The sequence below is a fragment of the Ostrinia nubilalis genome, chromosome Z (genome assembly GCF_963855985.1).
Source record: "Ostrinia nubilalis chromosome Z, ilOstNubi1.1, whole genome shotgun sequence".
NCBI lineage: Eukaryota > Metazoa > Arthropoda > Insecta > Lepidoptera > Crambidae > Ostrinia > Ostrinia nubilalis.
The window spans coordinates 1683150-1706439 of record NC_087119.1 but is presented as its reverse complement, the minus strand read 5'-3'; the positions used below and the strand labels follow the sequence as shown (position 1 = coordinate 1706439).

At 36.7% G+C, this 23290-nt stretch overlaps 1 protein-coding gene and 1 long non-coding RNA gene across 2 annotated transcripts in view; both read left to right on the top strand.

Moving 5' to 3' along the window:
* Nucleotides 1–23290, top strand: part of LOC135086732 (proton-coupled amino acid transporter-like protein CG1139) — a 74608-nt gene that overhangs the window by 3257 nt on the left and 48061 nt on the right. The gene's annotated exons all lie outside the window — the stretch shown is intronic.
* LOC135086683 (uncharacterized) lies at nt 20959–21872 on the top strand. The gene is made up of 2 exons (XR_010260566.1): nt 20959–21191; nt 21710–21872. It is a non-coding gene; the product is annotated as an uncharacterized LOC135086683 (long non-coding RNA).

Here is a 23290-nt window from a genome sequence, read left to right as displayed (position 1 = left end):
AGATCACTATATCAGTCAGTCAATCAGTCAGTGAGTCAGTCAGTCAGTCAGTCACCTTTGAGTTATACATTTAGATAAGTATTTAATAAACATCTAGGACATCATTTTATTAAGTAGAAGTGCTATTTTTATCTTTTTTATGCTTATATCATATTGAAAACATTTGATCAAAAAGGCAAAAAAATGGTTTACGAGTATTTATTAATGAAATTCAGGGAAAATATTCCCTCGTAACAACGAGCTATTTCTTCTGTAACAGGTTACTTCAGGTCATTGCTTTTGTTCTTTTTCAACGTAAATGCAAAAATCACTGAAATATTTCAAATTACACAACTGGATATTTTCAGCCGTCTCAGAATATGTGATATATTTATTCCAATTTGCAAACTATGGGGAAACGCTACAATTGATAAAACATTCTTTGTATAAAATGAAATGTTTGTTTCTGCTGTTAAAAGATTTTTAAGTGTATTCTGCAGAACTGTTACTAGCAAGTGTTTTTTTAAAGAAATTTATAATTTTATAGGAAGTAGACAAATTACTTATTATTGTGTGTTATGCAAATGACTGTTTAAGGCAAATGAGTTTATTGCGGTTTGAAATGGATAAATACCCTGATTATATTATCAATTTACCGCATTAAATAATTAACACCCATAATTATCTTATCGATCAAAGCCTCTTTGAGTGTTTTTGCTACTTACCCAGTTGTTGGTTGAAATGGCAGCGAATACTTAAAGCTTTAATCCCTTACACGTGTGTTGAAACCTAGTTAAAAAAAGTGATGTTTTTAGTATGGAAATGTCATTTGAAAGTACAGTTCAACAAGCGGTTAACTTTTTATTTGTAAGGGAGTTAATGTGTGTTGGCCTCGAAAAAGTTTTTTTAAAATCGTCCGAGTGGAAGCTCTGCAGGCACTATAAATACGTCTGCAATGTCTGATATTTCATGATCTCATTGCTTAATTGAAACAATTACCATGTTGCTGAGCTAAATCTAAGTTTTACCGAGTTTTAGATGGTAAAACTTAGAAATTTACGATGATCTGACAGTTAGAGGTAAGATAGCCAGTTCCTCCGTGGTTGAGGATTCCGGGTGAAGCCTGATCATCACTTACCATCAGGTGAGATACAGGCCAAGAGCTTCCTCGTTGTGGATTTAAAAAAAATCACCATAGCATGGGCTTTCACAGTAACAGATAAGTATACAAGTAATACCTATGTAGATACGCCGCTTGTAGGTACAAAAAATTTTACCCATTAAAAAATGAAGGAAAAATGATTCTGATTGAGTATTTTTTAAAGTGTTGTTTCGATAATGATATAATGATTCATTAAGTGCGAGCGCTGGAAGTGGCGGCGCTAATCACCGGCGCAGAATTGCATCAGCGACACCGCTGTCACTCCTCACGGCCGCGGAACGTGATAAAATCACTGTGAATTTTTAAAATAACCCACTTTGTCTATGAAAAATACAAACATTTATGATCTGAAAACCTTGTTTTAAAACCTTTGGGTAAATATTCTTTTAGATTTTAACCACGCCGATTTCAAAATAATCTTAAAATTACTAATCAATAATAATAATCTTAATGCAAAATTGTACCCATACCGGAAAGTGCATACTGCATTGCTATTTTCATGACAACGTGTGTGTATCAGATTGGGTTAAATACTTACCTGTTTAGCCATTTCAATGTTTTACGCTTATTTCCGTTAGAATTTCGAATCAGTTTTAACAATATAATATATTTTGTCTACATATTGACAATGGTATTGCACCTATTGAATTAAAAACATTCGTGACATTAGGTGGTCGCAAAACTGACCTACTACCCTCCGATTCAGTCTATTAATATAGTTTTTTAATACATTCATAACTTTACATAGTGCATGTGCTTGCATATGTGCATTGTGGACTTTTCACCTGCGGCGCGCGCGCATACTGCCAAATCACATTAAATACTACATCGCTTATTGTATGGCGTTATTTTTGGCGTCCCGTGCTTACGGCGCCACGTGATTGGGAATGTTTCCTAGTATCAGACATCTTTAGTAATTACTATAATTAGAATAGCTTTTGGCTCGCCGCTGGCAGTGATTTTTGTCACAGTTACACCTACTAGTTTGCCGACTGACGGAATGTAAATATACTCGTAAATAAACGGCGTGCCAAACTCGAATGGTGCGCGTCGGTTTGGTGTTCAGTCATTATTTATGCGAAAATCTGTTCTTAATAAATGTCACTTGTTTGTATAGACTGCTTTGGTCAATAATAGAAACCCTTTATGGAATTTGAAGTTAGCAATTCACAAAAAGATATGATGATAAAATACTATCTATGGCTTTAATATAATTTACTTAGACACCATTTCAAATAATACCAACACTCATGCGCACATCGACCGCGCCTTCAATTAGCACCTCGAGTCAGTAAGCGGTGCAGTGTTTGTTACTTAACCATTTTTAAGTGTTAAACCATGTTTAATACCTAAATGCATTATAAACTTTTTGCTAAAATTACCTTCAAAAACATACCGTGTCCTTTATAAACCGGTCAAGTTTTGTTCATGTTCAGATCATTCTCATCGCGTCATGACTTCCAAATACCTAATGTTATTTTAGAATTAGCAATTTGATTATTTGGGGTTTCTTTTTCATATCAAACGTTACTATGATTAGATGATTCATTCTGGCGAAAATTTACACAAAGGTTTCCGTTTAAAAAAGTCCTATTTACTCGAGTAATAATTAAAAATTTTAAAATCACAACAACAGACAAGATACGAACGTAAAAATATTAATGAAATATCCAATAAAGTTCCTCTTAAAATTATGCCTTTTCAGCATTTTCCATTCACGTTGCATGGCAGCCGTCTGCGTGTCATTTTACTGAGAACAATACCGGATGAATATTGATATTGAATACATCATTAATTAAAAATACTTTCGTAGCTCGTGTCAGTAGCTTATCATGCAGTACCCATCAATTGTGTTGGTTGCAAACTGAACATGAACTACCATTTTTGATAACTTGAATAAATAGATTAAGGGATTTAGTCTAAGAAGCTCAGTCAGAGGTCTGAGTAGTCGTCCGGCAAGCGAAGAATTATGGGTTCGATTCCCACTTTAGGCGATTCGCTTTAGGCGAACGCTAAAGTTTACAAATGTCTATAGTTATTACACCGACACACGCCTAGATCCTTTCCTTCGCCAATATTACCGGACTTGGTTTATGTAATGCTCGATTGTATCTATAATTTCTCGCACGTGTCTCGCGGCAACGTGTCAACAAAGACGGATCATGTCGCGCGACAATGCAACGGTCGTTGTGCAACAATAAGATAATTTGCGATTCGGTTCTAAAGGATACGATGGTGAGAGTTAACATTCTCGTTCCAGCCAAATGACGTCTACAGCTGGACAAAGGCCTCCCCTAAGGGATTCCACAACGACAGTCTTGGGCCGCCCGCATCCAGGCGCCTCCCGCGACCTTCACCAGATCGCCCCCACCTAATGGGGAGTCTGCCCATACTACGGCTTACCGCCGTAACCACTAACATTTTAAAACATGACTATTTAAGTGTTCTAACTTTTTGCAGTTTCGTTTTAATCTGAATTGAGAAACTAAAACTCCCTCAATTTCAAGAAGTAGCAGAAAAATCGAAGAATTCACAATTCGTAACAGTAGAATAACCTAAAAACTACAATCAATTTAGAATAACTGCACGTCTAGTTACGTCAGGGAAAACATAAACGATCGCTTCACATGCGGGGCCTGTGATCTACGTCAGATTCTTGTTAAGGAAAATATATGTGCTACAATTCTGAAGGGGAACAATGGATAGTAACACTTAAGATCGGTTTTAGTATCCTCAACTACCCATCCACATTATTGGGTTAGATACTGTATGCAAGCATTTATAAAAACTCTAATAAGTATCTATTTATAAAGAAGACATGAAAATCTAAACTTGCAGGTAGCTACTTAACACTTGTTTTTGACACACAAAATCCATCTAATCTGTAGGAAAAATTAATCATGTTATGTGAATAACATGTTTTACATTATGTTCAAGTTAATAAAAATGGATGCAAATCTAACTTGTTTAATGACTAGTAATAAAAATATGTAGAATGATTGTATTTTTTCTTAAAAAAATACTTAAAGGATTTACCATGTTACATAAAGTAAAATGTTACATAAATCCTATGAGACAGTTGGTGAATATTTGCCAACATCTTACTACGTTGCTGCGCGAATGTTTACCTGCTGTGCGAATTGGCTTTGCGATTTGTCAAATACAAATAATAGAAACGGACAAAAACACGAAAAAATATTGTAGCAGTCAACCTCGACCGAGAGCTGATGATTTTTTTGTGTGATTAAATAAAATATTAGGAGCAAAAAGCAAAAAAGCCACACCAACTAACTTTAATATTAACTGGTGCTTTTTATATGGAGTTTGACAGATTTTTGACGTTTGTTAAAGTCAAAATAAGATGGTGCAACTCAGCCTTAGAAAACTATTATACTCATACTTTATTAGAAATACAATTCCAAAAATATGTCCAAAGATGTAATGAATTCAACGAATAGGCTTTAGGAAACAATATTAAAGTAAAAACCACCATAACTTTCAAGAGATTCAAAATTTTTGACCACTTGTTAAGTTTTTGGAAAACCAAAATGTGCGCGTTGATGTCTTTTCTAAACTTAGATGACAGATGACAATCGTTTTAACTAAAAATAGAAATTCTTTGTTTGCAGGTTGTTGTTGTTGATGCCTTTTGTTTTTTTTTCTTATGAAACATTGATAAGACATTATTTTTATGTAAAGTTAAAACTTTGGTATTGTTTCATATTATCCTATTATTGCCTTTATTAATTTACAAACAAAATCATTAAAAAATGGGCATTGTGTTTTGTACTCGTATTTTTTTTATTCAAGTAGGTACATGTAAAGAAAATTAAATGCAAATCGTTGAATATCTAAGAATTATTTAAAATAAGTGCTCTAAATCCAAAATTAAATATATTATAATTTATCCTGTCTTGTAATGTACTTTAATCACACCACGTTCCTAGTTAAATTAGTTTATTACAACTTTAACCGTCTATTAATTTAACCAATACCAACGCTCTAAAGTTCATTTTAAAGTAATTAGAGTGCCTATACTTTTTGTCCAATCAATATAGTGAATGGCAGGGCAGTGATTGTCATTGGCCGCGCCGGCCTTGATCTTGAAGCTGAGTCCGACTCACGCGCACGCTCTCACGTTGCTACCGCGCACACACTGTTGTAGGAAATTTAAAACTGAGAGAGAACCTACCAAACTAAATCTCTTTACTCAAGACTTTGACTCTTTACGGTGAGAGTAACTTAAGAAAAGTGTAGTCAAAACGGAAAAGCTACTGCATTTCACCTGATGGAAATTGATGATCACCGAATGTAGAAACGAACTTTATCTGTAATAAATACTTGACCACTAGCAATCTTACCTCCAACTGCTGAAATACAGCAATGAAGCCGTCATGTGCCTCAGTGTAGACGCAGCCTATGCTCCAATTGTGCGCACGCACAGGCGGTCTAGTCGGACGCCGTGCAAATTGCAATCGACACTGACCTTTGAATGCTACTATTGGTGCACATCGTGATTCAACAGCTCGTTATACAGCATGCATCGAAATAAACGGTAGATAGAAGATACCGCGCCGTATAAATTGAATTTGTTTCTACTCTACTGGAAATTAAAATCTTAATAGATTTTTCTCAGCAGCCAGGGGAATCATATTTCAAGACAGGCAGTAAGGTAGTCATAAACAAGCCTTTGCAAACCCTAATGCCCCTCTTTCTTGCTCTCCATACAGTAAATACATTATATTTAGGGTTTCTTTTTCATAATAAACGTTAGGTACTATGATGAGATGATTCATACGCAAAGTTTTCCTTAAAAAAGTTGAATTGAAAATTGAAAATCACAACAACAGAGAAGATACCAACGTAAAAATATTAATGAAATATCCAATAAAGTTCCTCTTAAAATATGCCTTTTCATCATTCTAAAATCTTATTAATGGATTTTTCTCAGCAGCAGGGGGATCTTATTTCAAGACGGGCTGTAGGTAGCCAAACAAGCCTTTGCAAACCCTAATGCCCCTCTTTCTTGCTTTCCATACAGAAATACATTTTAACACAATGGATTTTAGCTCTACTTTTTTGCAACATTCTCGGTCAGGTTTCGACATGGGTGTAGCAAACGTTGGCTGGCTCTCACTCTCAAGTACAGGGGCTGAACGCAGAGCATCAAAGTTTTAGAGGTTTCAAAACATTGTATAGTGTTCAACAGATAAAAAGTTGAAACCCGAAAAAATAGTTCTGTGCGTACCTACGTCATATTAGGTACGCGTAGGAATGACCTAAATACTCGTATTACTCATGAGCAACCGCAAGTTTTAGGAATTTTACGTCGTTTGTTATGTTAGGTACCTTTTATTCTACATTCAGGCCTAAGTGCAGGCCAAGGCATGATGGCTCTGCGCGTGTCGATTGTAACGTCGCGCACGCGCGGCGATCAGCTGATTTCAAATCAAAACACTCGTTTTATAATAGTTTCCGCTTTGCTAACAATTTTGCGTTAAATTGTCATAACTCATAACTAGCACAGTTATGTAAATCAGGGCTAAATATTGTCATAGTTTTGTAGTAAAGCTAGCAGCATTAGTAACTAAGTCTTCATGTTTGAAAATATTGATAGATGACTAGTAACAAAGGAACCACTTCGTGTGAAGTAGTTTACAAGTTCAATCTTTATTAACCTTATTCTAAAGCAAGTACTTTTCGTTACTATACGTGTAATAACAACAAAAAGTGTGAACGTGTAGTAGGTATAAGTTGTAATCTATTTCATGGTGATATGTTCGAGTATTGATTCTGTACTTATCATTGATTATAACATTGCACCAGTAGCTCGTGTATGCTAAGCGCGGTGCCTGCGCCGGCGCCGAAGGATAACCGCTTCGGTTCCGCGTGCCCCGGGCTGACAATCATTGCTTTGCTTTTGCACTCAATCGCTCTTATGGATCGATTCGATCACGTTTTGGCGAAACTACTTCATTAAACTTGAACATATCTGATAGTCTATTTCAGATGGATTAAAGCAGTGACGAAATTGGAATGGACATGCGTTTTTGGTTGAATATTGCTAAAGGAGCCCCAAGCAGACCGTGGGAAAACATAGTAATAAAATACTTTACATTTCAAAAGAAAAACATAGTTAATTTTAATTGAGCTTAGATTAGAAGAATGAAAACATGAAAAATTTAGATAGGAATAAAGTTTGAAGACATAATCTAAGAAGGAAAAATATTAAAAATGTGCATCACAAAGTCGTATTGTTGAAGTTGTTGTCAATTAAACAAAATGAGGTAGGTAATTTTAAAACATGTTTTTTGCACTCATCTTGGAGGTTTCCTCATCTTAATGAAAAATCTCAGAAATTTAGTATCTTCCGGGATATTACCTACATTTGTCTTTGTGTAAGTATCATAATATCTCTAATAAGATAAATCATAATGACTATGAACTTTGTATTAGTAGGAGTCCTTCTTCCGACGTTAACACATTACCTATCGTATTGCGCAATACACTTGGGTAACACAACAAGTTCGTTAGAAAACGTATACTCGTATACCAGAAGAACTGGAAGTATAAAAGGGGTGTGTAATGTATGATATAAATACATATCATATAATACTTAGAGGATATAACATCAAATTATATAAAATCGTTTAATATAATAATTATTTACTATAATAAACGAATAATATAATTTTAAAACGTATAATTTTAAGACAAATAACTATTAACTGATATAAAATCGTTTGATATAATGAATATTTTCTATAAAACTTACAATGTATACTATTTAAAACAAATAACATTCAAATCATATAAAAATAAAATGTCGAACAATCAAATGAGATAAAATTCTTTTCCTATAAAACTTAAATCATATAACAATAATAATTTTATATAAAGTTCATTTGTTATAATAAGCATTGCATGCAGCAAGCAAGCAAGCGACCAAGCAAGCAAGCTAGCAAGCAAGCTAGCATGCAGGCAAGCAAGCAAGCAAGCAAGCTAGCAAGCTAGCAAGCAGGCAAGCAAGCAGGCAAGCAAGCAAGCAGGCAACCAAGCAAGCAAGCAGGCATGCAGGCATGCAGCATGCAAATTTGACTAAAAACTTGAGACTTCTGTCACGGCTCCGGCACTGCGGGGCTCTGGCGGTCCCTCGCGTGCTAATCGTCGCAGATGGCTTTCGCTCGACACCGCGTCTTCGGCTTGCTGGCCGGCTTCGCCGGCCAGCCTCAGCCGCGGCGCCTCGCTTCCAGCCACCTGCTCCTCAGCCCGCGGGCCGCCTCGCCCCTCCGTGCCTACGCGCTTCTAAATTACACTCTAGGGGTAGGGCAGACAAGACTACGTGGAGTCGGTTTTACGGCGATTCGTTTTTGTCACTAAAGTCATTTATAAGTCAAGCTAAAGAAGAACATACCTACTTAAAGTTATATCTATCAGAAATTATATCAATTAAAGAGTATAACAAATAATATTTATAACAAGTAATGGTTATGTGAAATAATATTTATATTAAACAAAATTACATCAAATGAGTCTTAGATTAAGTAAGGTTTATATCAAATGTCTTTATGCGTTATGATTGGTATCTGAAATGATATTATTAGAAATGATTTATTATATGAAGTAAACATTATATGTTAAAAAATTATATCAAGTGTTATTATAACATACGTTTATTATACAATATGAACGTTATTGAAATGAATTTATATCATATAAACTTATATAAACTGTCACGCACCCGTATAAAAGTAGACATGCTAATTAATGCGAAATCTTTGTCTCAAATCAATATTTTAATTATACAGGGTGGAAACGATAAGTGATCTCACTCGATTATTTCTAAACTATACAAGATATCGAAAAACTGTTTATTGATCCTGAAAGTGCTTCACGAGCTCTTTCAAACGGTACCAATAATAGGTTACAGAATAAACTGGAACTATCCGAAAATTCAATGTTTCCAGCTTCCATACATTTGGTAAAGTTACATAATAGTAAAAACTACACACGATATCGTTTGAAAGAGCTTGTCAAGCACTTTCAGGATCAGTAACCAGTTTTTTGATATCTTGTATAGTTTAGAAATAATCGAGTGCGATCACTTATCGTTTCCACCCTGTATAAGTAGCCTATCAATAATTTTGATAAAAAAACGGAAACAGACTTAAAAAGCGTCAAAACGAGTAGTGTTGCTTATAATAAATCTGAATAATTTTGCAAAAAATCGCACCGAATGAGGACAAATAATGTGGCACTGTTGCTTTTTATTAGTGTAGGTACTAATTGGAAAAAAACATCGAAAACATCGAATCATTATTCATGGTTTCAATGGTTTGGCGTGGGATTGGAAATCTTAACATTCAATAGTTTAGTATTATTGGCTGCAGTGCATTTTGAAAAACTGGATTAACTGGTTTACTCGTATATTCTCCTTCCTTTTGGAACAGAAACGATATGCCTAATCGGAAGGACGACAATTTTATGGTTATGCATTTTAAAAAGTGCTTCAAATACATTTTCCAACATCACAAAATTATTCACAGATCGTAGTTACTATTACGTTTAGTGGGTAATAGGTACTTAGTCAATTTATAATTTACAATAATGATCTAAAGCTGCGAGTTGGGCCTTTTCCACGATTTAATAAATAAAACCTATCATTACTATGAAAAAAATATGCGTATTAAATAAAATGACTATTTTAAAACCTTAGGCTTCAAACACCCTGATTTAAATAAGTTTATGATTACGTTTTTGCGTCATCATTATCTCACATTTAAGTGCTTGCAATTGCTCCTAAAAGTTTTTAACTTTTGTCATATAATTTATTCAGCTCAAGCGACCATGTAATTGTTCATGGCATTAAATCGTTTATTGTCGTGTTTATTTATCACACAACTATTAAAATTTAAACGCAGGACGTCAGTAGGTATGTACAGGGTCATCGACCGCGTTAAATTTGCAACTTGTTGTAAGGTGAGCTGTTCAGTTTGTGTCTCTAAACTAAATTGTCCATTTGTAAACTGAGATACTGGCAAATTTTTCGATATTTGACCAATAGACTACCTGAAAGTATAGTGTAGTCTCCGTACTTGTAATTTTGAGACTTTAATTCTACGGGATTATACTAGTATCTGACTCTTAGCAGAGTACATCCTAGGCATTCATGAACTTGTTGGTTATTTAATAATAACCAACAAGTTCATGAATCCTAATGGATACTTAGTTATAAAGACTGACAGCACCGGCGCGCGCGCTTCCTCTGCAATGATCTGTGTCAAGGAGGTAATTGGTTGCTCGGCGGATTTAGACTATTCGCATAAATCTGCAGGCAGAACAGTGGATCATTTTCATATTAACTCTACAAACTCTCTACAAACTTGGTTCCAACTCTCCAGTGTCCAGATAGTTCATAAACTAATTTAAGACCTACCATGATAAATCTTCTGTAGGCTGGGAAACTCATACATGCTCATTCTAATTAAGTATCACTGACTGGTTTGATTTTGAATTAGAGTAATCTCCTGAGTGAGATTCGCGTCCAAAACAACGAATTTGTGTTATATTATTAACTTATTAGTTAATATAAAATGGGTAGTGTTAATTATGAAAAATCTAAAACGTTAAAATAACGGTATCGTTGTGGCCAATGAGATGCTGTCATAGTGACATTGACAGTACGTCAATGTAACGCTAGCATCAAACGTCAGAATAGAGGGACGCGCGGAGACGACTCCGCGCGCTTTTGTGCTAACTGATGAATTGTAACTAAAATAAGGCAATATAATGTGAAAGATGAGTATCCAGTGTTTTATTTATGAGAATAGATCGACCGGCCTCTAATAGTAGGTACTACTTTTAGATGAGTATTGAAACTTGTTAATATCTTTTCATTCTGAAAATCCCTATGCGTGAGATGCAAAATAACAAATCATAAAGTTTGGCTTTTCAACAACAAAAACCACGTGTTCCTTGAGCTTGTGGCAAAACTAGTTAGACCAGTGCTAACACGGGCTCATTGCCTAATGGTTACTAATTACTTGGTCTGAATTAGTAGCGTGGACTAATGCTCACACGTTACCAACATCCTTTTTCAGATAATATCGTAATATTAACCTTTCCATTTCGGTGAATTTATTTGGGACATCATTTTTGTAATGCAACGCAATGTAACCACTTTTTTTGGCGATCTTTATGAAATCCAATATATTAGTTTCAACAATAAACTATAGCGATAATGTATAAGCAAAACCAAATTATGCTTCAAGGTTAAGTTGCGTGATTAACAGCCTTCTTCATAGACTTGTTGAAACGCATCATTCGTTCGAGCAAACTATATAAGTACTACTGTTTATTATCAATTGTTGTTTTCCTATCGTTACGATGTAGCTCATCGTAAACATGTGATGCTAGTGCACAATGAAGTACCTACTTGACATTTCTTTATTAGTGACCAGACTGGTCCTTGCGGCCTTGTCGATTAAGCGAAGGCGTCTGACACAGTGTTCCAACGGGAAACGGTTTAACGTAGTCTATTAACTGCACTATATTTGAGTACCATTGTTGTACTTTGAGTATATGTATGACTAGGAGCATGCGCACGCAATAAGCAACATTCTAATAATAGCGATTCCGTTTTTTGCAGAGGCGTTACTCAAGGCATTGCTCTGTGACCCACATTTTTGAGTGTGATTTAATGACTAGGTTGATTTATACGTTTACGTCACAATGTTTTAGATAAAAAGATGTTAAGATAATTTGATTGTTATTTTATGTATGCAATTTAATTCCTACTATGACAATTCTTAACGTGATAATGACTGAATTAGCATACGGACTATGCAATAGATTAGCATACAGGATAACTTTGTTTACTGTATTATACGCTATGTCATGAGAATTAAGGCATATATTTTTTCATCAAGGCTGATTTATATCTATATTTGATTCATATTATCCTCCGAGCTCTTTGTTTGTCTTATCAGAAGTCAAAATTAGTGCTGTAACACTTGTTTCGTTAATTTATTGCAAAGTGTCATGATATTGTGTTGTTTATGTTATTTTATAATGATAAGGGATTCGCGAATTACTACCGTGCCAGAGGTGGCGGGTACAATCCCTGCACAGTCTAACATTTATTGCCTGCATGAACTTTATCTATTTGGGTTTTTTCTATGTACCTACCTATTATGTATTTAAAAGTTTGGCGTGTGCATAATGCGCGTCTAAAGTTAAAATTTAGGTATTATTGTGACAGTGAGTAGTGTATCAGTAGTCCGATAATCGCCATGAGCTCGGGTCCCGTCGATCTCTACATTCCGCAGGTGCAGCGCCGTCTGCGCGGGCGCAGCGAGGCTGATAAATCAACTTTCGTTTCGTCCAAGGACTGCGATTACGCCCGTCGGCTGCGATTGAGCACTCCTAAGTGCTCCGTAGGGCTGGTCCTATCTTACTTTGCCTAGCAGCTATTACGCTTTCCTTGATCTTCTCTTTTTTCTTTGAAAGAAATTCGTTTCCTTTCGTTTACAAAATGATTAAATCATCCATATCACACACACACATACACATAATCACATCACATAGTATGATAGCATAGCATTTAGGTAACTTAAAATTTCCAATTACTTGAATATAAATATTTATCTACGAGTAGGTAGGCTGGAACTTAAACGTAGTGGATTTCGATGTTCTTTCCCGTCAACACACTCTTAGTGTGTGTGTGTAGTTTAATAATAATGCTTATTTTTAAAACAGCCCGTGATTTTCCATCGATTAAAAATTTTCTTGGTGGCCAGCCCTGCGAGTGCGTCAATGTGCGTAGAAAATGCGCACGCGTCAGTCCGGTTGGCGCTGCGGACCGGTCCGTGGAAAATCCCCAGCTTTCCTCCGCTCCTCAGCTCAGGACCACTGCTCTTGGGGCCCGTGTCAGTGGATATAGGCTAGACTTGTCTTGGCCTTGACGCTAATTAATCATATCATCATCATTAGGTCATATAGTATCCACTGCAACAGCATCATGACCCTCTAATTCAGGCAAATGGAAGACTTTGCTTAAATCATATCTGATAAGCAAAAAAACACATTCTTTTTTAACATAAAACGGCTATTTTGTTATTATTGTTGTGGTGTATGTTTACTTTTGCATTCTTTGCGTATTTCTTGTGCAGTTATTTTCTTCTGACAGTGTCAAACCCTACACTTCTTTGAGTACCTATTAATAGTCTAGTAATTTGGTGATTACCACTCAAAATACAATACATAATGTTCAGTTCAGAAATAAAAGTCAAGTTTATCACATTTTTTTATTATTTTCTCAGATGTGACCCATGGATATGCTTGGAAAAGTCGTTGATTGATTTATAGTGGACGTATTGCCAACGAATCCACTTTCCACTAACTTCTCGCTGCCAGCCGATCTAAATCTGGTGCTGACAATATCTGGGTTTGCATTCGGTACTGTTAATACAGTCGATCGTTAGAAATAAGACACAAAGTGAAGAGTTAATTAGCCAACATACCTAAAAAGTTGTTTTGCAGACAATAAAAGCCAAGTTCCCATGGCATCAAAAAATTTGCGTTCATAAGAACACAAACATACTTAGGTACCTACCTAATATTTTCTATTTCTTAAAAGCAATTAACGTTTACGTCATTCAAGATATGTTAATATGTAATCAACAAGTTTTTATGTCGACCACAATCAGGTTTTCAGCTCTGTTAGAAGTAATGGCGACCAAGATGTGCCTAAAAATTTCTGGATTATATTATTTTGAATCTCTCATTCTTCCATGTCCCGATCTAGGCCAGTAGAATTAAACACAAAAATTGATTAAATCGGAAATAATTCCTACAAAAGATTTTTTTGCTTTAATGGCTTCATTGGTTGCCCATTAAGACTCTCCTAAGTTTTCGACTTCGACGGAGTTGTGCTTAAGTGGTGGGGGCCCCCGAAAGAGGCGTTTTTTCGGTTTTCCGGTTATACCGCGTAAAGGACTTACCCTATCGAAAAGTGGTCTTCATGACGGTTAAAGGGCACTTAATCCTGCATTGAATAAGACCAAATTCATATGTTTTGGACAAACCGTTCTCGCGCTAAAGTTCGGCAAAGTAGAAAATATACGTATAATTAATGACCCTCTCCACGTCCAATGGCTTGTTACCCACATGCTTCCAAGCCTTGTAAAGGGTCGCCTTAACCAGTGTAACCCTAACAAGGCTCACGAGTTTGATTCGCTTATCCTTGTTCGTCCCAGCCGTTCCTTAACTGCGGTTGCTGCACCTCTTCCTGGCACTCTCCTGAACGACTCTGTGTTACCTAATGTGGCTGCCCCTCTTCCTTGTACCCTCCTGTACGATTTCATTGCTTAGCCATATGCCTGGTCCAAGGTTCGACGCCACAAAATCAACTTCGTACGAGTGAAAATAGTTTAAATACTATTTCCCGTGCTTGCAACATTTTTCTTTACTGCTTCGCCTCTATTAGTCGTAGAGTGATTGTATATATCCTATAGCTTTCCTCAATGTATGAGCTATTCAACACAAAAATAATGATTTCAATCAAACTAGTAATTCTTAAGATTAGCGCGTTCAAACAAACAAACAAAAAACTCTTCAGCGTTTTAATATGAACTTGTTGTTGTTGATTTTTGGCGTCGAACCTTAGACCAGGCATACGGCTAGGCAACGTAGTCATGCAGGAGGATACAAGGAAGAGGGGCAGCCACAGTAGGTAACACAGAGTCGTTCAGGTGAGTGCCAGGAAGAGGTGCAGCAACCGCAGTTAAGGAACGGCTGGGACGAACAAGGATAGGCGCATCAAGCTCGTAAGCCTTGATAGGGTTACACTGGTTGAGGTGGCCCTTTTCAAGACTTGGAAGCCTGTGGGTAACAAACCATTGGACATGGAGAGGGTCATTAATTATACGTATATTTTCTACTTTGCCGAACTTTAGCGCGAGAACGGTTTGTCCAAAATATATGAATTTGGTCTTATTCAATGCAGGATTAAGTGCCCTTCAACCGTCATGAAGACCACTTTTTGATAGGGTAAGTCCTTTACGCGGTATAACCGGAAAACCGAAAAAATGCCCCTTTCGGGGGCCCCCACCACTTAAGCACAACTCCGTTGAAGTCGAAAACTTAGGAGAGTCTTAATGGGCAACCAATGAAGCCATTAAAACAATAAAATCTTTTGTAGGAATTATTTCCGATTTAAAAGCTAATTCTACTAGACTAATCATGTATTCGAGACTAGTTTTCTTCTCGAAGGAATTTCAAAAGAGCCTACGTCGCCTAAAAGTACTAAATTACTGTCTTCATCATTGAAAAGTAATTTGGATTAACGTTTATCATTTGCCAACATTAGTGCGCTACTCACGTTGTGCAATTTGGAATAAATGCAAAAATATGTCATCTGACGTAGACCAGTTGGCAGCCGGAATGTGTGTGCGGCGCAGGCGCAGTGGCACAAGAGATGACGAGAGCAGTAGATTTGTTCGAACTCAGCAAAGAAGAAGAAAGATGACCTTATAAAGATGGTAGGAAGGCGCTTGATTAAGATCGCTACCAATGGGCCTATTTGGAAATCATTTGGGAAAGCTTATGTTCCGCAGTAGTAGACGTCCTGTGGCTGAAGTCAAATGACGATGATGGAATGAGGAGGTTACTACTAAAATGAGGTGGCACAAAACTACAAGTTAAGAGGGACATTATCTAGAATGTGTAACATGCTAGAAGACTAGACATGAGGTGAAGATACTGCATCGATAAGGTGAAGATACTTGAGAAAGGAAAATGAATGTGACGAAATTAAGTCTTTGGCAGTATGTCAGCGTGCACAAGTTTTAAAATATTTGGTATAATAAATAGCATAGCATAACTTGCGATTAAAGTCAATGAAGATTTTTGTATCTACTACATGTACGCTCCACTAGCGCGACGTCCGCGCGTGCCAAGCTCCGATGCGCGGGCGCAAGTGTCGTGTTCCGCGTCCTCATACTTTGCGGATCGTCCATCACACGCCGGCTTATTGGCTTTTGGGAAAACATTTAGTTAATTACGCGAAGTAGAGACTACTGAGAATAATTAATGTGTTAGGAAGTGTTACTGAAACTGAAAACTTCGGTTTTTCTGAAAATTTCATTGAAGTTAACATAACAGAGTATTTAGGTGTAATTTCAACGTCATATTTATCAAGCCCTTATACGAATGATTTTAATTTGTAGGTCAAGTACAAAATCGTAATAAAATCAGTAATAGTTTTTAAGTCTGGAGGTCAAGCAGTTCTAGTTCAAGCCAATAAATTTATTTACATTTACGAGGATTATACCGAGATGTTTCGCGTGAATTATCCATAATTGATTTTTTATTCTAAAGCTACATAACATGCCCGATAAGATGAGTACAGTTAGTCATGTCTGGTTATAAATAAATTGATCGATGTAGCTATCAACGATCAAATAATGTTTGAGCCATGTCAGACGCATGTGGTGGCATGTAGACGGATAAAAAAGATTGCTTTTAAAGAATTAAATAGTTTCGTTCGTTTCGAACGAACGATCTGGTAAAGGTCGCCGGAAGAGCCTGGATGCGGGCAGCGTAGGACCGTTCGTTGTGGAAAACCTTGGGGGAGGCCTTTGTTCAGCAGTGGACGTCATTTGGCTGAAACGAACGAACGAACGTTGAAATAAATGATTAATTTACCTACCTTACTTATGTAGGTAGGTACTCGTATTATCTTACTTTAGAAGAAAACGGCTTTTCTAATACTTCTTAATGTTCTAATTTCTTTTTTATATTCCGTTTAATAATATTAAAATCAAAGGCTTGAATCGATTCTTGAATATGGACTGATGTTAGAGTTTCATTTCATAATAGTTCTAAGTATTTAGTATTTACCTACGTTGCGCGTGCGTGTCCATAATAACACATAAGTCATGAACGTAAACGTAGTAGGTAGTACCTACCACACATACCGATCACAGGGAAAATTATATTGATAGTACCTATTAGACGTATTTCGTAGTATTAGTAGCAGGTACCTATGACATTCAGTAAATAGTTGTAATAGTCATTAGATGGCATTTACAAGTAAGTGCTGGTTTGAGGTTGTTAGAGCAAATTATTATACAAGTTACTACAATTTGACAAACAAGTAAGTAATTTGTAAGCAGAAATGACCAGCACTCTAGCAGTTTCTTTTCTATTTAGTCACTGCATGCAAGCTTATACTTTTGTGCTGATCAACAATGCATGCAATAATCAAGCAGTAAAGAGGCGGAAAACTACTGAAACCTGGACCTGGAAATTCTAAGTTTGATGCCTATTTTGAGACATAAATAGTACTACTTAAACTACTAATACTTCAGAGGGCATAAATACCGCCCTGACTGAACCTTCCCTATGGCTATGGCGTTGCATAGTCTGCCCTAGTGCTTTACTGCCCACAATAATGTAATTCAGGAAGTAGGTATAGTAAACAGTTTATACAGGGTGACTGGTAATAAGTGGCGGAGCCGTCAAGGGGAGGTAGTCTAGGGTTATTTTAACAGATATCACTTTGAGACCTACCGCTCTTATTTATGTTTTTGTTTAGCAGTTTTTGCATATTACATTGACAGTTACGAAGATTTAACAATTAATATTACTTATTTTTCTTTGTTGCAAAACAAAACAAAGTACCTAGGATAAAACCACATACGTTTTTTGGATTTATTACTATTTGAAGGACGGTAGGTCTCATAGTGATATCTGTCAGAATAACTCTAGGCTACCTCCCACTAAACGGCTTAGCCACTAATTACCAGTCACCCTGTATACAGTAACCTTATGTTACGGTATGTAAAACTGAATTTCCGACATATAGTTCGGTTAATTGAAATGTAACGTGCAGTTGTAAACAATCGAGCTTTGAGCACGTGCCGCAGTCACGTGACCGTGAGTATGCGCTTGCGCCGGGTGTGGGCGGGAATAGGGCTGAGAGAATTACAAACAACTAACAAACCCTAAATAATATTATAAAACGCTTTTATTCAAAGTTAAGTTCTAAATATGGTCCAGGCGTTACCAAAATCTTTCACAACATCACGAGGTTTTTATTTTACTATATTACGAGTATATTAGTAAGATAGGTAATTTTCTAGGTCATGTACTAAACTCCTCGATAACTGGAAAAAATATTACAATGTGGTAATAAAAAGCAAGTAAGGTCTATTAGCCTCTCTATCGGTGTTCCGTTGACTTTTATTTTCAGATAGAATAATTTTTCGGGTTCATTTTCTTAAGCATTCTGAATTTGTATAGTGATCAACTTTAGTGACGTGGGTAGAGTAGACCAGATTTCAGTTCTCCATGTGCATAGTAATAAAATATGTACAAAACATGGAGTTCTGTCAATCTGATAATTTTCAAAGGTTATGTCGCTCAAATTTTACATTTTCTGAAGGCCTCCGTTATCCGTGAATTTTAACATACATACTGAATATTCGCAATGATAGCCCTATTCGTCAACAACAATGTATGCGCATAGCACTCCAAGTCCTAGACCGAGATATAATTAGCATTCGATCTCAATCGATCTATTCGAAGAAAACTCCGTATTGCCGGGTATTTTCCTCGCATCAATGTAATTTAAATAATCATACTAATGTACGACTGTGAATGCATATGAAATGCTCTTCGACTACGTCTAGGTTCCTAAAGGGCTCTGAATTCGTAGAAACTCTGTATTCGTTTCTTTTACTACTTACTTATTTCAAAGGTCTCTTTTCCAAGTATAAAGATAGATGGATGTGGATGGAAAGTTCTTTAGTTTCTTTGAAATACGTTTCTTAGAATATTCTGAAAATCTCTCAGGCCTTGCTCGAATAGATTTGTCAAGAGGTCTGTTTACATGCACGATTGTAACGCTAGACAACTAATCAGAATAAACAATGTTCGTTGTTATATCGGAACTCGGAAATGTTTAGAACTTAGAGCGAGCCCACACGATGCGTTGGCACAGGTGTGGCGTTGACTTCCTTCTACGATAAGAAAGAAATCAGCATAAAAATTATTATCGTTCAATAATAGTATCAGGCGTTACTTATACATAATTAGATATTAAAAAGATAAAATTAAGATTTTCGCTTAGTGACGCCGGCACATGTTATAGTACAAGCAAATGCAAGAAGCATGATGTTGCTTGTACTATTACATAGTGTGGTTGGGTACTTGAAAATCTTAAGCTAAGTAATTTTATCTTTTTATATCTTATTATCGTTCAATTGCTGCTAGACACGTTCGAGTACCACATTCAGTATGACGTCACAGTACTGCTATAAAAACCTGCTGACGTTGACCCCGACCAGAGAGCAGACACGCCTTGCATCGTAATGTGTATAACAAAGGTGGATTATGCTAATACACTAATTTTGAGTATCCGTGAACTAGATTTGCAAAAGCAAAAAATTATAAAAATATTGTGGCACAGTCAAAAGAAGTAAAGAGAAAAGCAGCAGGGTCACACGATAGAAGAATAATAGGTGGGTTCGTAAGACAACAAACACGATGGAGTGCAAGAAAACGGTAATAACGCGGTCAAGAAGATAAGAGGGAATTCCGTTTGCTCTGAGAAACAAACAATCAATATTTTACCCTAAACGTACAGATAGTACCCACCTACACATTCATTAATGACAGATCATGACTCATAGATACATACTCGTACATAAACGGGATTATTCCCACCTCTCGTTCCCACCGTTGCAACTCCTGTGTAGCCAGGATACATATACCGCCAATAAAAACCCGACTAGTGAAGGTCAAGTTTGTCCAGGGGGGTACAATCTGAGCCAAAAAGCGTAATCTTTGTACCTTTACTAGAGGTCCTCGAGTAAAGGTTCGTGAATAATGCTAGTAATACTGTATTGCTAATGGAAGAGTTCACCATTGCATTCCTACAGCTGCACCTATGTACACACAATTTATCACTTATCACTTTGTTAACCTGTTTGCAGTGGTGCTTTGACGCATGCTGACCGAATAAATCACTCGCAACAATTGGGCAAATAACGTACACAATGCTGTTTAAATCCGTTTTCTGACAGAAAGTGTCAGTCGAGTTCAATTTTTAATTTTAAAAATAATAATATCGCAAGACTGGACGAAAGTACCCCATCAACTTGCAGCCCTGAGCTTTCTACTCGACTTTTCTAAGGACGCCTCATCAGCAGCTACCGTTGCTAGGCGCCCACTGCAACCGTGACCAATAGGAGGCCGGTATTATCGCCGCTGCCTAGCAACCTGGTGTCGTTTTCGTCGTCATCGTTATAATGACAATATGTTTGTGACATTTGTGTTTTTATATTTTCAATGTTTTTTTGGATGCCTTTTTACTATTTTAGGATTTGTTCTTTTGTAAGTAAAATCATATGAGTGTTTCTTCCGCTATTAGTGCAGTGCCTTCAAACGGAGATAACGTTTCGTCGGAGAACTTGATACGTTGCCCCAAATGCTCCCAGCCTCGATTTTTCAAAGGCCAACGAGGCCTGAGAATTCATCTCAGTCGTATTCACCCAAGTACAGTGCCAGATGCCATCCAACCAAATCCATCTCCATCTCAACCCTCACCGTCCACTTGTCCTTTTTGGAAAAAATTATGTCACCTTAAACATTCTCATCCTCTTATTAAACGGATTCCTCGTGGCGCTCGTGCCTCAGTTGCACAGTGCTTAAGTCAATCCATATCCCATGTAGTTCGAAGCAACTCTGTTGAGGCCTGGGAGCATTTGTTTACTTTTTCTTATAGAGTTTTACACATAAAATATGAACCAAACTCAGAATACGGAACAAACCAGAAACCGTCAACGGGCGTAAATGTGTATTCATATAAAGTACTCCAAATCGCACTACTTTGACTTTAGAGCAATCAGTCAATGGCCGGCGCGCGCATTGTTTACATATCCGTCAGATTGACACTTTATAATTAAATTATGCCGTCTTGTGCCGTTCCAACATGTAAGAATGCTACTGGAATTACGAAGAAAGTGCATGGGATCATGTTTTATCCGTAAGTAGCACATTTCCAATTCATTTTAATTAAATAATAATTTTCAAAAAAAATCACGGTTGTATTTTGTAAGTGTTGCCACAGGTCAACGGAATATTTTACCCTACTTTTTTATATTGAATTACATTTGTCTACTTATAAAAAATTCACGCGTTAATTTTGTTAGCGTTACCACAGAATAATGGAATATTTTCCCCATCCTTTTTGTTTTAATTAGTTTTTAGTGTAATTTCATCCATGACATGACAACCTGATTAATTAAATTATAAGTGCCACTTGTGGTCTAAACTGAATAAATATTTTTGATTTTGATTTGATTTCAATATATTGAATTAATTTATAATATTACTCCCTAATAATGAGGAGATAATAAATTACTATCGTGAATTTCATACTTTCCCATTTATTCAAAAGTAAGGCATTGGTATCAACAGATCAGCAGCAGCAATATTTGTATATTTAATAATAATTTTAAGTAATTAATTATTGCTTACATACTTACTCTGATTTTTTTTCAGGATACACAGCCAGAGTTGCCTCGCAATCAAATTTAAGTATTGGTGATGTTTTTGATTTGGATTCTGTTTTTGACTCCAAGAAAAGTTAAACTAAAAGCACTACTGCGCCGTAAACAAATGTTTTGTTGTCGATATGTTTACATAATAAAGAACCTTAAGTTTCTTTTTTGTTTTACTTGGCATTCTAAAATTTATATTCGACTTTTGTAATTGACTTTTAAATAACATATTATACCTACATAAAATATAGTACATATATTACACTATTTAATAGAAATAAATAATCATCTTACACTTAGTTACTTCGGAGTAAAAATTAAATTCATAGGTAGGTAGGTACTATCTATGCCTATGGCCAGTCATGTCGTCTCGTTCTATCGCAAAGAATCACCATTTGATAAGAGCGAGAGCAAAAACGGAAATGGATAGTTAACACTGGCCGTGTGTACTTATTTCACTTACTTATTTTTTACTTGTTTAACATCTCTTTAAAAAATTACATAATTTTACCCCAAAAATGGGGGTGTCACACGGCGCTAGTAACACTAAAGGGGGTAGAGGGGCGCGGGAGGGGAAGTATTTTGGACACAAGTTGCCGCGTAGAAATGTTATCGAACACTCCTTCTGGTTTGTTCTGTATTCTGAGGAACCAAATAACCATCAATCATTAACAAACAGAATTAAGCAAAATTGTAGTACACCGTGGCAAACCTCTGATAACATTTCCATACCTAACTCCCGTTATTCTAACTGTGAACATTTCATAAAACATGTAGAATCAAAAATCAGTGACGGTGACATTAAAGGTGCTGCGCGCATTATGTTCTCCGACGACCTTATAGCCCCTAATACCCCTGATACCCTCTCGGCCCTTAAAAGCAAACATCCACTTTCAGCAACCACCACAGTATACCCTGAACAACCAGATCCTGCACAGTCCTGCCTCCAGACAACACCAGAAGCATTATTAGGTGCAATCAATTCCTTTGCGAGTGGTTCTGCGGGCGGCTTGGATGGCCTTACTCCACAGCATCTCAAAGACTTAGTAAGTGCTAACTGTGGCGAAGCCGGTACCCTCCTCCTGAAGGAGTTGGTTGCCCTGACAAATTTGATGCTATCTGGTGGCGTCAACCCTCAATTTATAAATATTTTATACGGAGCCAATCTCTGCGCTCTCAAAAAAAAGGATGGTGGCATTCGACCCATTGCTGTTGGCTCAACTCTGAGACGACTAGCCGCCAAAATTTGCTGTAGGGCTGTTTCCGATAGCCTTGCAGCTTATTTTGAACCTGTCCAGCTGGGCTTTGGCATAAAAGGCGGTTGCGAAGCCGCCATCCATTCAGTCCGTTCTTTTTTGTATAGTAATCCCAGCGACGTCCTGCTGAAAGTGGATGTTAAAAATGCTTTTAATTCAGTTGATAGGGGCGTCTTGCTGACACAAATAAAAGAGCAGGCTCCGATGATTTATCCTTTCCTTTGGCAGTGCTATAGCACCCCAAGCAAACTATTATATAAGGATAATATCATTGAGTCGGCTGTCGGGTGTCAGCAAGGTGACCCTCTTGGTCCAGCTATTTTCGG